General features: G+C 45.0%; 1 protein-coding gene across 6 annotated transcripts in view; it reads right to left on the bottom strand.

Annotated features, from left to right (window-relative positions):
- ikzf2 (IKAROS family zinc finger 2) overlaps nucleotides 1-12,777 on the bottom strand; it is a 188,007-nt gene that overhangs the window by 96,850 nt on the left and 78,380 nt on the right. The gene's annotated exons all lie outside the window — the stretch shown is intronic.

The following is a 12,777-nucleotide window of genomic DNA, read 5'->3' as shown; positions in this document are numbered from 1 at the left end:
GTATAAAACAGGAGCTTTAAAGAACTGTCCACATTTCACCGGCACTTCCTCCTTGGAAAATTTAAAAAATGCTTTCTTCCATTCATAAGTCTTCTCTGATTCGGAGCATACAGTAGCCTGATTTCTTATGTGATAAGGCTGAGAGGCATACACACGCAGGCAGAAAGCACCTTCTCATCTGAAGTACTTGTGTCAACAAAATACCCCTCTAAAAATCCCTCTCCAAAGTCCGCACAGCAGCCAGGAATACTACAGTACATGAGGATTACGCTGCTGTCCGTTTGAATGTTTCTTTGGTGATGTTATGACATACAGTTAAGGCAAACTCGTGGAATGTACCTGAATTTCAAATCTGTCTGAGTAATCTCCGTCTTCTACGGCTAAATCCTGCAGCATAACCTTGTGAAGCACCGTCAGAGGGAAATTCTGAGCTTTTCCGAAATTGTACTTTTAAATTCATTCACCTCAAGCTAAGATTCAGATGCAAATAAAGAAAACGGAGAGTGGTTTGCTAATTTCGTTACTTTCAATATATTTGAAGGCATTTAGTTCAGGGATAGAAAAAAGAGTTTCATGGACGTGTTCGGAAAAAGCAAATTGTGCCGTCTGGATAGGCCTCCGCTCCCTATGTGTCTGAACCAGAAAACTGGGATTGGGGGAATGGATGAAAGTCGTGAATAGCATTTTTACTGTCTATTTATCACCTATTAACTGGTAAGTGCTTGAAGTGGGCTGGCACTATGGGCACCTCTACCAATTTCTGCACAGAGTACTGGCACCTTTTTGTGAAAGTTCACTGGGGACCTCCATGATCTTCGATCAAATGTTGACGTATCCTGGTACTTGAAGTGGACACGCAGCTTTTCTTAGTGTATTGGTGAGCACCAGAACCTCTTAGCGAATCTTCACAGGGGGTACCACCCCAGCCCCCTCGATGTGCTGAGAAAGTGCTGAGAAAACATGGCAGCCGAAGCTCTACGGGCCCCCACTTCCCAAACTCTGACTGAATGCCACTTGTATTGGCATAAAGGGAGAACGGACAGTAATTTGGTTCTACTTCAAGCACTGAAAATGGAGAACATTTTTAAAATATCACAAATGTCGTCTTATATATAAACATCTAAACGTAGAAGTGTGTGTGTCTATCTGTCTGTCCGGCCTGGAAGTGCGAGGTTACAGAATGAAGCTCAAAGAAAGTGACTCTGTCGCCAAAGTGAAACTGCAGAGAAAAGAGAAACTCGCTTAGCTGCTAATACACAAGCGAGACGAGCACATCGGCATAACGAAACCTCTAAGGAGAGAGAAACTCGCTTAGCTGCCAATACACAAGTGAGTCGAGCACATCGGTAAAACGAAACCTTCAAGGGAGAGAGAAACTCTCTTAGCCGCTAATATACAAGCGAGGCGAGCACATCGGCAAAACTAAACCTCCGAGAGAAACTCTCTTAGCCGAGAGCAAAACTAAACCTCCGCTTAGCCACTGATAGACAATGGAGGCAAGCACATCGGCAAAATGAAACCTCTGAGGAGAGAGAAACTCACTTAGCCGCTGATACACAAGCAACACGAGCACATTGGCAAAACGAAACCTCCAAGGACAGAGAAACTTGCTTAGCCACTGATAGACAACCCAGGTGAGAACGTTGGCAAAATGAAACCACCGAGGAAAGAGAACCTCGCTTAGCCGCTAATACACAAGCAACACGAGCACATCGGCAAAACAAAACCTCAGAGGAGAGAGAAATTCACTTAGCCGCTGATACACAAGTGAGTTGAGCACAATGTGAAATGAAACTGCCAAGGAGAGAGAAGTTCACTTAGCCACTAATACACAAGTGAGTCGAACACATTGGCAAAACAAAACTGCAGAGGAGAGAGAAACTCGCTTAGCCACTGATAGACAACAGAGGTGAGAATGTCAGCAAAATGAAATCGCAGAGGAAAGAGAAACTCCCTTAGCCGCTAATGCACAAGCAACACGAGCACATTAGTAAAACTAAACTGCCAAAGAGAGAGAAGTTCACTTAGCCACTAATACACAAGTGAGTCAAGCACATCGGCAAAACAAAACCTCAGAGGAGAAACTCGCTTAGCCGCTGATACACGACTGATGTGACTGATTGATTGAAGTGCTGGATTCCATAGTTTCTAGGAGCCCAGGCTTTTTACAGCACAGGCTTACATAGCTAGTAGTATATAATAATGTAAGAGCCGGCTTAGAAAGTTAATCAGGTCAGGTTGGGGAGCCTGCACTGGTACAGCGCGTTACCGCACCCATACACAACGAAACCGCTCAGGATCCTGGTTGGCAACCCAAGAAACATGCAGTATTATTATTAATATTATTTTTAAAAAGATGAATTTTATAGTGTCATGTTCTGTGATTAAGGGCGGCATGGTGGCACAGTAGGTAGTGCTGCTGCCTCGCAGTTAGGAGACCCGGGTTTGCTTCCCAGGTCCCCCCTGCATGGAGTTTGCATGTTCTCCCCGTGTCTGCGTGGGTTTCTTCCCACAGTCCAAAGACATGCAGGTTAGGTGGATTGGCCATCCTAAATTGTCCTGGGTGTGTGTGTGTGCCCTGCGGTGGGCTGGCGCACTGCCCGGGGTTTGTTTCCTGCCTTGCTCCATTTTTTGAATTATGTCTGTGTGTCTGTGCGTACTTGAGTACGCTTTCACTTTGGTCACCAAATTTTGCAAACAAGTATTAGGTATTAGGTCGTTAGATTTCTATCAACCTTTGGGCTATTTCCGTTAACTGGAAGTGGTACTTTACCTTTTTATTCATGTAGCTGCAGAGTCCACTTTTATAATGATTGTTCAATATAATATTATTTTAATTTGATTTGTTGTCAGTGGTTCTTTAATTTACATAATATTCAAATATAATCAATGTCTTGCAGTTTTAATCCTCATATCTGGGTATACGACACAGTCTAAGGGAAGACCACTCCCAATTTTTGTTTGTAATAAATTGTTAAAATTTCCTCAAATCCTGTTTTCGCTTATTGAGAATTTCGGCGTAAGGCTGTAATCTGCAATGTGAAAAAGTGAAAGGGGGTCTGAATATGCCGTGTGAGGGCCTGGATTAGAGTCACCAGTACATCTCACGTGGCCTTCTTGATGGTGTAAATCCAGAATTTCTGGGGTTAAAGGCCACACAGTAACCAGGGGGTGATGCAGGCGTCACACAGGCAGTTTACTTGAGAGTGCAAGAAACGTCTCATAGAATTTGATGCGCCTGAGCCAAAGCTAAGGGTCGATGTGACATTTCAGTGATTTCCTTTTAATGCATCTATGACAATTCCTAAAATCCCGTGTTTGGTTTGTCAATCTGAGGTACTGAGTGCTGCTTGGTGAGGGAGAAAATGAGTTTAAAAGATATTAGCAACGCAATAAAATGTGTAAAAATACTTTCGGGAGATACAGTATGTAGAGACATCCCCGCCAGTGGCGGTTTCCCTCCACCATCTCCCTCGTAGTGAGATGGGTCCATGGCTTCTTATGGTCATGAACAGGAGTAGTGAGAACAGAAAAGAGAGAGTGAGTGTGTGTGTGTGTGTGAGAGACAGCAACGGATAAAGACTGACATGAGAACAGTCAGCTGGTGGGTGAAGTCTCATTGGGGGGGAAAGGAAAACGAGTGCAGAAGTGAGAGAAAGGACTGAGGTGGAACTGAGCCGTTCTGTGGTAAGAAGAAACAGGTGGAGGTGGTTTGGGTATGGCAGGGTGGGCAGGTGCACTTGGATAGAAAGGAAAGAAGCGGGGGGGGGTGACATCAAAAAGGGACGGGGTAGATAATATGAAAAGTGGAGGACGGGAATTGCTGTAAAAGGTTGTTGAGCAACTTAATGTGTTGGTGTGGGGTAATGAAGTTGGATGGATGGATGGAGTTATCAAGCATTGATAATATCCATCCATCCATCCATTTTCCAACCCGCTGAATCCGAATACAGGGTCACGGGGGTCTGCCGGAGCCAATCCCAGCCAACACAGGAACCAATCCTGGGCAGGGTGCCAACCCACCGCAGGACACACACAAACACACTCACACACTAGGGCCAATTTAGAAACGCCAATCCACCTAACCTGCATGTCTTTGGATTGTGGGAGGAAACCGAGTGCCGGAGGAAACCCACGCAGACACGGGAGAACATGCAAACTCCACGCAGGGAGGACCTGGGAAGCGAACCCGGGTCTCCTAACTGCGAGGCAGCAGCGCTACCACTGCGCCACCGTGCCGCCCACATTGATAATATTATTATTAATAATAAATAATAATAATAGGGTGGCATGGTGGCGCAGTGGGTAGCGCTGCTGCTTCGTAGTAAGCAGACCCAGGTTCACTTCTAGGGTCCTCCCTGCGTGGAGTTTGCATGTTCTCCCCGTGTCTGCGTGGCTTTCCTCCCACAGTCCAAAGACATGCAGGTTAGGTGGACTGGCGATCCTAAATTGTCCCTAACGTGTGCTTGGTGTGTGCCCTGTGGTGGGCTGCCACCCTGCGTTGGGGATTTGTTCCTGCCTTACGCCCTGTGCTGGCTGGGATTGGCTCCAGCAGAGCCCCATCAGCGGGTTGGCTACTGACTGTCTGACTAATAATAATAATAATAACAATTCATGGCCACTCAGAATCAATCTAGTAATGACGGTGGAAACCAAAAAAAAAAAAAAAAATGCACACACACTTTAATAGCAAGAGAACGTGTCACTGGGAGACAAACATCCCGACATTCACCCACAAGTAACGCCGGAAAGCAGCCATTTAACATGGACAAGGGTGAAATCTGAGATTTCAAACCGACTTGCTTCACCTAATCCAACCTGTTCCTGCAAACGTGTTTCTTAAAGCTACGGCCTCGAGCAAAAAAATAAATAAGTAAATCAAAAAATATCAGAATTATGCACATGCCTATCATGACGGACACTCTGTAGAAGAAAACAATATGAAAAACTGCAATTACAGTACGTGAAAAAAAGATCTCTTTAGTTCACCAGCAGCTCTGCACTATTAACATCATTATTCTTTTCACCGTAAGTTACTCATCCAGGAAGGATACCAAACCACAAGCGGTAGTACCACCGCACTGAAGGAGAACATGGGATGAGGAAGGAGTGTGGTTTTGTTTTAGATTTTAATTGTTAGAAATTGTATACAAGCTTGTGTTTTGCATTGCAAATTTAAATTATATTTCTGGAAAGGGCTGCTCCACTACTTTTGTAATTCTCAGTTCACGTCTATGAGAATGCCCAAACACACTGTACAATGTTACTTCAGTAATCTTCTTTGACTAAAATCAGTTCATGCCTTGTGGCCAGTGCAGCCATAACAGGCCCTCTGCTCCTTGTCACCGTGAACCGGATTAAGCAGGTTTGCACATGTTCGGTATGTGCCGGGATTCTTTCCCCAAAAACACTTCAGTCTTTTCTGATTAAAAACAGTTCATGAATTAATAATGAAAAGATCTTAAATTCAAACTGTCACTGTGTCCCATTTCATTCATGCCGCAAATGCACCTAAAATCTACGTACTTGCCATACATTTGTTAGCCATCAGATAAATACCGTGTTTCCCAAAAAATAAGCCCTACTCCGAAAATAAGCCCTAGTCAAGAGCGTCAGCTGAAAAGTAAGGCGCCTAAGGCCAGGTTTATACTTCACGTGATGTGACGCGTGTGCCCAAAACATCCATTAAATTCCGAGGACACCTTGCCACAATATCTCTGAACAGGATGTTTAATGGTTACATCCATCAATCCGGCGATGCGCCCATTCCAGCAAGCATCGGCGCAAGACAGAAACAAAATCCCTGGACGGGGCATCAGCTCATCACAAGGTGAACACAAGCACACACACACACACACACACACACACACTGACGTCATTGTAGCTTCACCAAATCCCCAAACCTTCGTGTCTTTGAATGGAAAACTGAGCCCACTGCGGAAACCCACCAGGAAAAACATGTAAACTCCAGGCAGGGATCACAAGGGACGTGACTTCCTGCGAGACATCAGCGCTACTGCTCTGCCACCGTGCCACCCCATAATGTGTAAATATTAGCAGCATTCATTATTTAAACAAAGCTAACGATTTACCTGTAAAATGTAACATACATATTTTTAATGCATTTAATCATGAAAGTGATATCAAGTATACATCTAAGGATTCTAAATGTGCAGAGAGCTGGAATATCATAAACTGAATGTGTTCTGTGTGTGGTGATTGCTGCCGTCAGGTCAGGAGGAGGCCCCGGAAGCGCGTAGCGATTTAACAACTGGGTCGGTTTTAAGACGACGTTTACTAAACAACGAGGTTAAAGTGGACGATTCGAGTTTAAAGCTGAAATTTCTACTTTAATCACAAAATCGACATTTTCATCCATCCATCCATTATCCAACCCACTATATCCTAACAACAGGGTCACGATGGTCTGCTGGAGCCAATCCCAGCCTGCACAGGGCGCAAGGCAGGAACAAATCCCAGGCGGGGCGCCACCCCACTGCAGGGCACACACACACACACCAAGCACACGTTAGGGACAATTTAGGATCGCCAACGCACCAAACCAGCAAGTCTTTGGACAGTGGGAGGAAACCGGCCGGAGGAAGGCGACACATACACGGGAGAACATGCAAACTCCACACAGGGAGGACCCGGGAGGCAAACTCAGGTCTCCATACTGCGAGGCAGCAGGCTATACCACTCTGCCACCGTGCCGCCCTTAATCACAGAACATGACAGTGTAAAATTCATCATTTTTAAAAATAACATTAATAAAAGACAGGTTAGGTGCATTGGCGATCCTAAATTGTCCCTAGTGTGTGTAGGTGTGTGGGTGTGTGCCCTGCTTTGTGCTTGGGGTCTTTTTACTGTTGAAATGTAAAATAGTTTTGAGAATGACACAAGTAATTGGTTTTCTGCGTCAGTGTTTTTAGATCTTTTCGTCAGATGTTTCTATTTTATAGCTGCTGGTATAGCCCGCTGCGGAGGGCTGGCAACCTGCCCGGGGTTTGTTTCCTGCCTTGCGCCCTATGTTGGCTGGGATTGGCACCAGCAGACCCCCGTGACCCTATAGTTAGGATATAGCAGGTTGGATAATGGATGGATGGATAATACTGCATGTTTCTTGGGTTGCCAACCAGGATCCTGAGCGGGTTCGTCATGTGATGGGTGCGGTAACGCGGTGTACCAGTGCAGGCTCCCCTACCTGAGCTGATTAACTTTCTAAGCCTGGCTCTTACATTATTATATACTACTTTCATTATGTCCTGTCACCAACATAAACGCTGCTTTTACTTATCCCATACCAAATAGTATATAACAGAGGCATATGTATTACATTTGTCATTCCAACAGATGGCACATCACAAACATAAACTCTGCTTTTACTTATCCCATACCAAATAGTATATACTGTAACAGAAGTATATATATTACATGGGAGGCACGGTGGTGCAGTGGGTAGCGCTGCTGGCTTGCGGTTAGGAGACCTGGGTTCACTCCCTGCGTGGAGTTTGCATATTCTCCCCGTGTCTGCATGGGTTTCCTCCGAGTGGTCCGGTTTCCTCTCACAGTCCAAAGACATGCAGGTTAGGTGCATTGGGGATCCTAAATTGTCACTAGTGTGTGCTTGGTGTGTGGGGGCGTGTGTGCCCTGCCCAGGATTTGTTTCCTGCCTTGTGCCCTATGTTGGCTGGGATTGGCACCAGCAGACCCCCGTGACCCTATAGTTAGGATATAGCAGGTTGGATAATGGATGGATGGATAATACTGCATGTTTCTTGGGTTGCCAACCAGGATCCTGAGCGGGTTCGTCATGTGATGGGTGCGGTAACGCGGTGTACCAGTGCAGGCTCCCCTACCTGAGCTGATTAACTTTCTAAGCCTGGCTCTTACATTATTATATACTACTTTCATTATGTCCTTATTTTTTTATTTCTCTGTGGCTCAAATACGCCGCCATACATTCTGATGGTATTGTAAAGGTGCAAAAAAAAAAAATACGGCCCAGAAGATGGTATGTGAGACTTTTAAAATGTATTGTGTCATTACTTTGGGGAATATGCCATGCTTGAATGTGTATGTGCAATTTGTATGCTGGCATTTTGCTGTGTTAGGATATAGCGGGTTGGAAGAAGACTGACTGATGACTGATGCTAATTAAGAAAAAAAGAAATAATTAAGGGGTCTGAGTCTTAAGTTGTGCATCAATTAAAATTAAGGCAAAGAGTTAATTAGCAAAGAAGTAGGCCCGGAGGTTGGTAAGCGAAGCAAACAGGGGGCAAAGCCCCCTCGTTTTAATGATAAAAAATTACTAGCGATACCCCAGTCTGATCCAGACTTGAGCATTTCTGCCAATAGTGCATTCCCCAATTAAAATTTAGTGTTGTCGGGTAGATCTCAATATAATCAAAAATATGAAAATGTGCCTCAAAACTTTAAGGTGGAACACCACAAAAGCTAATATGAAAAAATGGGGCACACATGGAAAAAGGCTGAGAAACACTGATGTACTGGCATCACAACACGAATAGTCCTGCCAATAAAGCTGAAGGGTTTGTCTGTGGCCTCTTTGGTTTTGTTTCTGTTCCCGCATTGTTAAATTAAGCTTACAAGCTGCTGAATTAGAGAGCCCACTTGTCGAAATGCGATGCAAACCCGATAAAAGAATTGAGCAGTTCAAAGAGGCAGCTGTACACATCAGCCAAAGGAGATAAGAAAGGATAAACAGCGATTGTGCCAATCCTGGTGTCATTCGATCAGTCTTTATATAGGCACCATCACAGAGCACACCGTCGCGGGGTGTAATTAGTTACATTAGACAATCGAGGGTCTTTCTTTACCTACGATACTATCAGAAAGTATTTAGACCCTTCACTTTTTCTCATGTTGTTATGTTGCAGCCTTTGTGCTAAAATTCCGACAATCGGACAACACTCAAAACCCCAAGATGACAAAGCAAAAACAGGATTTTAGAAACTTTTGCACGTGTATTAAAAATAAAAAAACTGAAATCTCAAATTGATATACAGTAAGCCTCTAGACCCTTGGGTGGCACGGTGGCGCAGTGGTAGCGCTGCTGCCTCGCAGTAAGGAGACCCATTTGGGTTCGCTTCCCGGGTCCTCCCTGTGTGGAGTTTGCATGTTCTCCCCGTGTCTGTGTGGCTTTCCTCCCACAGTCCAAAGACATGTGCCTGGTGTGTGTGTGTGCCCTGTGGTGGGCTGGCGCCCTGCCCGGGGTTTTGTTTCCTGCCTTGCACCCTGTGTTGGCTGGGATTGGCTCCAGAAGACCCCTGTGACCCTGTAGTTAGGATATAGCGGGTTGGATAATGGATGGATGGATCTAGACTCTTTGATATGACACTTGACATATGGCCCAGGTGCTTTCTATTCTGTTGATCAATCGGGGCTTGTACACGCCAGTACAGGATACCAGCACTTTGGCTCTGACAACTGGTTGTGGCATTGACTGCATATTAAATGATTCTATAATCAATTGTGTATATTTTTACCCGTCGCTGTTTGTTCTACACTACATTAACTGGTTCCGGTACGTACTCCATTCGTCCATATTTGGGACATCTGTAGGAAACGACAGTTATCTGAGAGAGACACGATTCACGGATTCCATCAGTGCCTCAGTCAGAAAAACCGCAGCCTCCATTAGCAAGCTCTTAGATGTACAGTCATATGAAAAAGTTTGGGACCCCCTCTCAGCCTGCATAATAATTGACTCTCCTCTCAACAAAAAAGATAACAGTGGTATGTCTTTCATTTCCTAGGAACATCCGAGCACTGCGGTGTTTTCTGAACAAAGATTTTTAGTGATGCAGTATTTAGTCGTATGAAATTAAATCAAATGTGAAAACCTGGCTGTGCACAAATGTGGGTCCCCTTGTCATGTGGAAATGTTGAATGCCTGTCACTGCTCAACGCTGATTACTTGGTTGGATGAGCTCGTTAAGCCTTGAACTTCATAGACAGGAGTGTCCAATCATGAGTGGTCAAAGGTATTTAAGGTGGTCTACTGCAAGTTTTGCTTAACTTTGACTCTCCTCTGAAGAGTGACAGACAACATGGGATCCTCAAAGCAACTCTCAGAAGATCTGAAAACCAAGATTGTTCAGTCTCATGCATTCAATATTTCTGCACCCACTACACAACAAAACAACTCGGGATCCTGGTCGGCAACCCCCCAGGAAGAGACACAGTCCAATCCTACCCTCCGGAAATGACCCTCTATCTGTTGCAGCCAGGTATTACGTGGGCGACTCCTTGGCCTGGTCAAGCCACTCGGGTCCCCAACAATGAGGATCTTACGAGCTGGACCACCCTCGGGGAATCGCGCCACAAGGCCGTAGTGCCGTAACTGATGCTCCCTCACAGTGCAGGTCATGTGCCTCATTCAGGACTCCATAAGCAACACAAAGTCAAACCAGCGGTACCCAAGGATTTCCTGGAGAGACACACATGAAGGAGTCCCGTCTTCGTCTCAGGTCACTGGATAGAGTCCATGTCTCACAAACAGGAATCATGACGACTCTAAAGATTTGGACCTTCGTCCTTTTGTAGAGATATTGGGAGCACCACACACCCCTTTCTAGCGACCTCATAACCCCCCATGTTCTCCCAATCCAACTACTGACTTCATAGGAAGAGTCACCAGAGTCATGAATGTCACTGCCGAGGTAAGTAAAACTCTCGACAAGGTCGACACTCTCTCCGCAGACAGACATACTTTGATGGCCATGTCCAAGAGGTCATTAAAGGCCTGGATGTTGGTTTTTATCAGGACCCTCACAAGCCCAGACACTCAGACTCCTCGCTTAGTCTCTCGAGCATCCCAATCAGAGCCTCCATTGACTCACAGCATCGTCAGCAAAGTCAAGAGAAGCGAATCTCTCTTCACCAACTGATGCCCCACAGGCACAGGCTATACCATCCATCCATTATTCAACCCACTATATCCTAACTAAGATGGGTCACTGTTGATGATCTCTAGAGAAACTACAGTATGTGGAAATGGAAGAAACTTCCAGGAGGACAAAAAATCACTAGAACCCTCCCAATGATCTCGGCTTTATGGCGGAGTGGCTAGACGGAAGCCATAAAAGAAACATTAATGAACCACTTGGGAGTTTGGTAAAGTAAGGCACCTAAAGGACTCTTCAGTTTTTGAAAAATAAGATTCTCTGGTCTGATGAAACCAAGATTAAATTTGTATGGCCTAAATGCCACATCTGGAGGAAACAACGCACCACTCATCACCCATGCAATTGATATTCCCATAGTGAAGCCTGGTGGTGGTGATGGCAGCATTATGCTTTGGGGTTGAGAGACTAGTCAGGGTCGAGGGGATTCTAATGAAAAGCCCTGATGATAATCCGCTCCAAAGAGCTGGGGGCTCCAGACTGGGCCGACGGTTCAACTTCCAACAGGACAAAGCAGAGACTCTGTGAAGTTGCTTGAAGTAGCCAAGCTGGAGACCAGACCTGACCATCTATGGAGAAATGGCCAACAATCTCCATCCAACCTGACAGAGCTTGAGAGGATCTGCAGAGAAGACAAATCCCCAAATCCAGGTGTGTGAAGCTTGTTGCTTCAAACTTAAGATGACCGCAGGCTGCCAAAATACATGAGTCAATGGAATAGTTATTCATTTTTAACCCTTTCGGCCCTGACATCCTATTACTAGTACTGTACTGTACATATTTATGAAGCTGTCTTTGTAAAGCACAGGTATGTTTGCAGCCGTTGCTATTATGAGCACAGACTGGAGAGACTGGCATACAGTCCGCCAACATACAGAAGTGAAACAAGTAGTATTGAAGTATTTGGCATCCATTGTATCTCTCTCTATTATAAAAAAAAAATCTTGAGAGGTAGACGAGAGGTGATCTTCTTGGAAGACACTTTGAAGTTCCGCAAGACAAAAGGACAGCTGCTGTACAGGCTTTTAAATGATCGACGCAGCGTGACAAGCAGAACAAGCAGCTCACCAGCAGCAGTCAGCCAGCAGATGATCTGACTGCATTTCCTTAACGTGAATTCAGCAAACCCCCCCCCCTTTACAACGCGATCGGCAGAGACACGAAGCTGTACAGGCTTTTAAATGATCGACGTGCAGCGAGACAAGCAGAACACGCAGCACAAGCAAGACAGCAGCTGATCCGACCACATCTCCTCAGCGTTTATTCAATTTCAAATCGTGAGGAGCATTATACGTCCTGCGAGAAAGAGATTTAACTACGCCCAGGGCTGGAAATAAAGAACAAAGAGTAGATGAGAAAGTAGAACGTCGTAAAGAATTCAAAAATGTTGGCGCAATACACGTGCAGAGCAGGTTAGAGATAATGGAAGTACGAAAATTCCAAAGGAAAGATCACATTAGCGCAAACAAACGGAAATTATTACTTGGTGAAACAACGGAACAGTGAAAAAAAATCAAATATATTGTTCGGATTTAAACTTTAAACGTTGTTGCAGTATGAAGTCCCGTGAGACGGCGACTTTTACCATGAGATTCTTTCAAGTCACGCCCTACTTACAACTATTTTCAGATAAGACCACGGTCATCTAACGTCAGTCGTGTGAATGCTTTTGGCAGACACACTTCCTGTGCTCTCAGCTCTTATATATTTTATCAGGACAATAATTTTATACATTGGCTGCAGCAGACCCCTGGGACCCTGTAGTTAGGATATAGTGGGTTGGATAATGGATGGATGGATGGATGGATAATTTTATACGTTCTAAATGACACGTCAATGACAAAGCAAA

This window comes from Polypterus senegalus, chromosome 6 (assembly GCF_016835505.1).
Source record: "Polypterus senegalus isolate Bchr_013 chromosome 6, ASM1683550v1, whole genome shotgun sequence".
NCBI classification, from domain to species: domain Eukaryota; kingdom Metazoa; phylum Chordata; class Cladistia; order Polypteriformes; family Polypteridae; genus Polypterus; species Polypterus senegalus.
The sequence above is the reverse complement of the archived record's forward strand: the minus strand, read 5'-3'. Positions and strand labels throughout refer to the sequence as shown.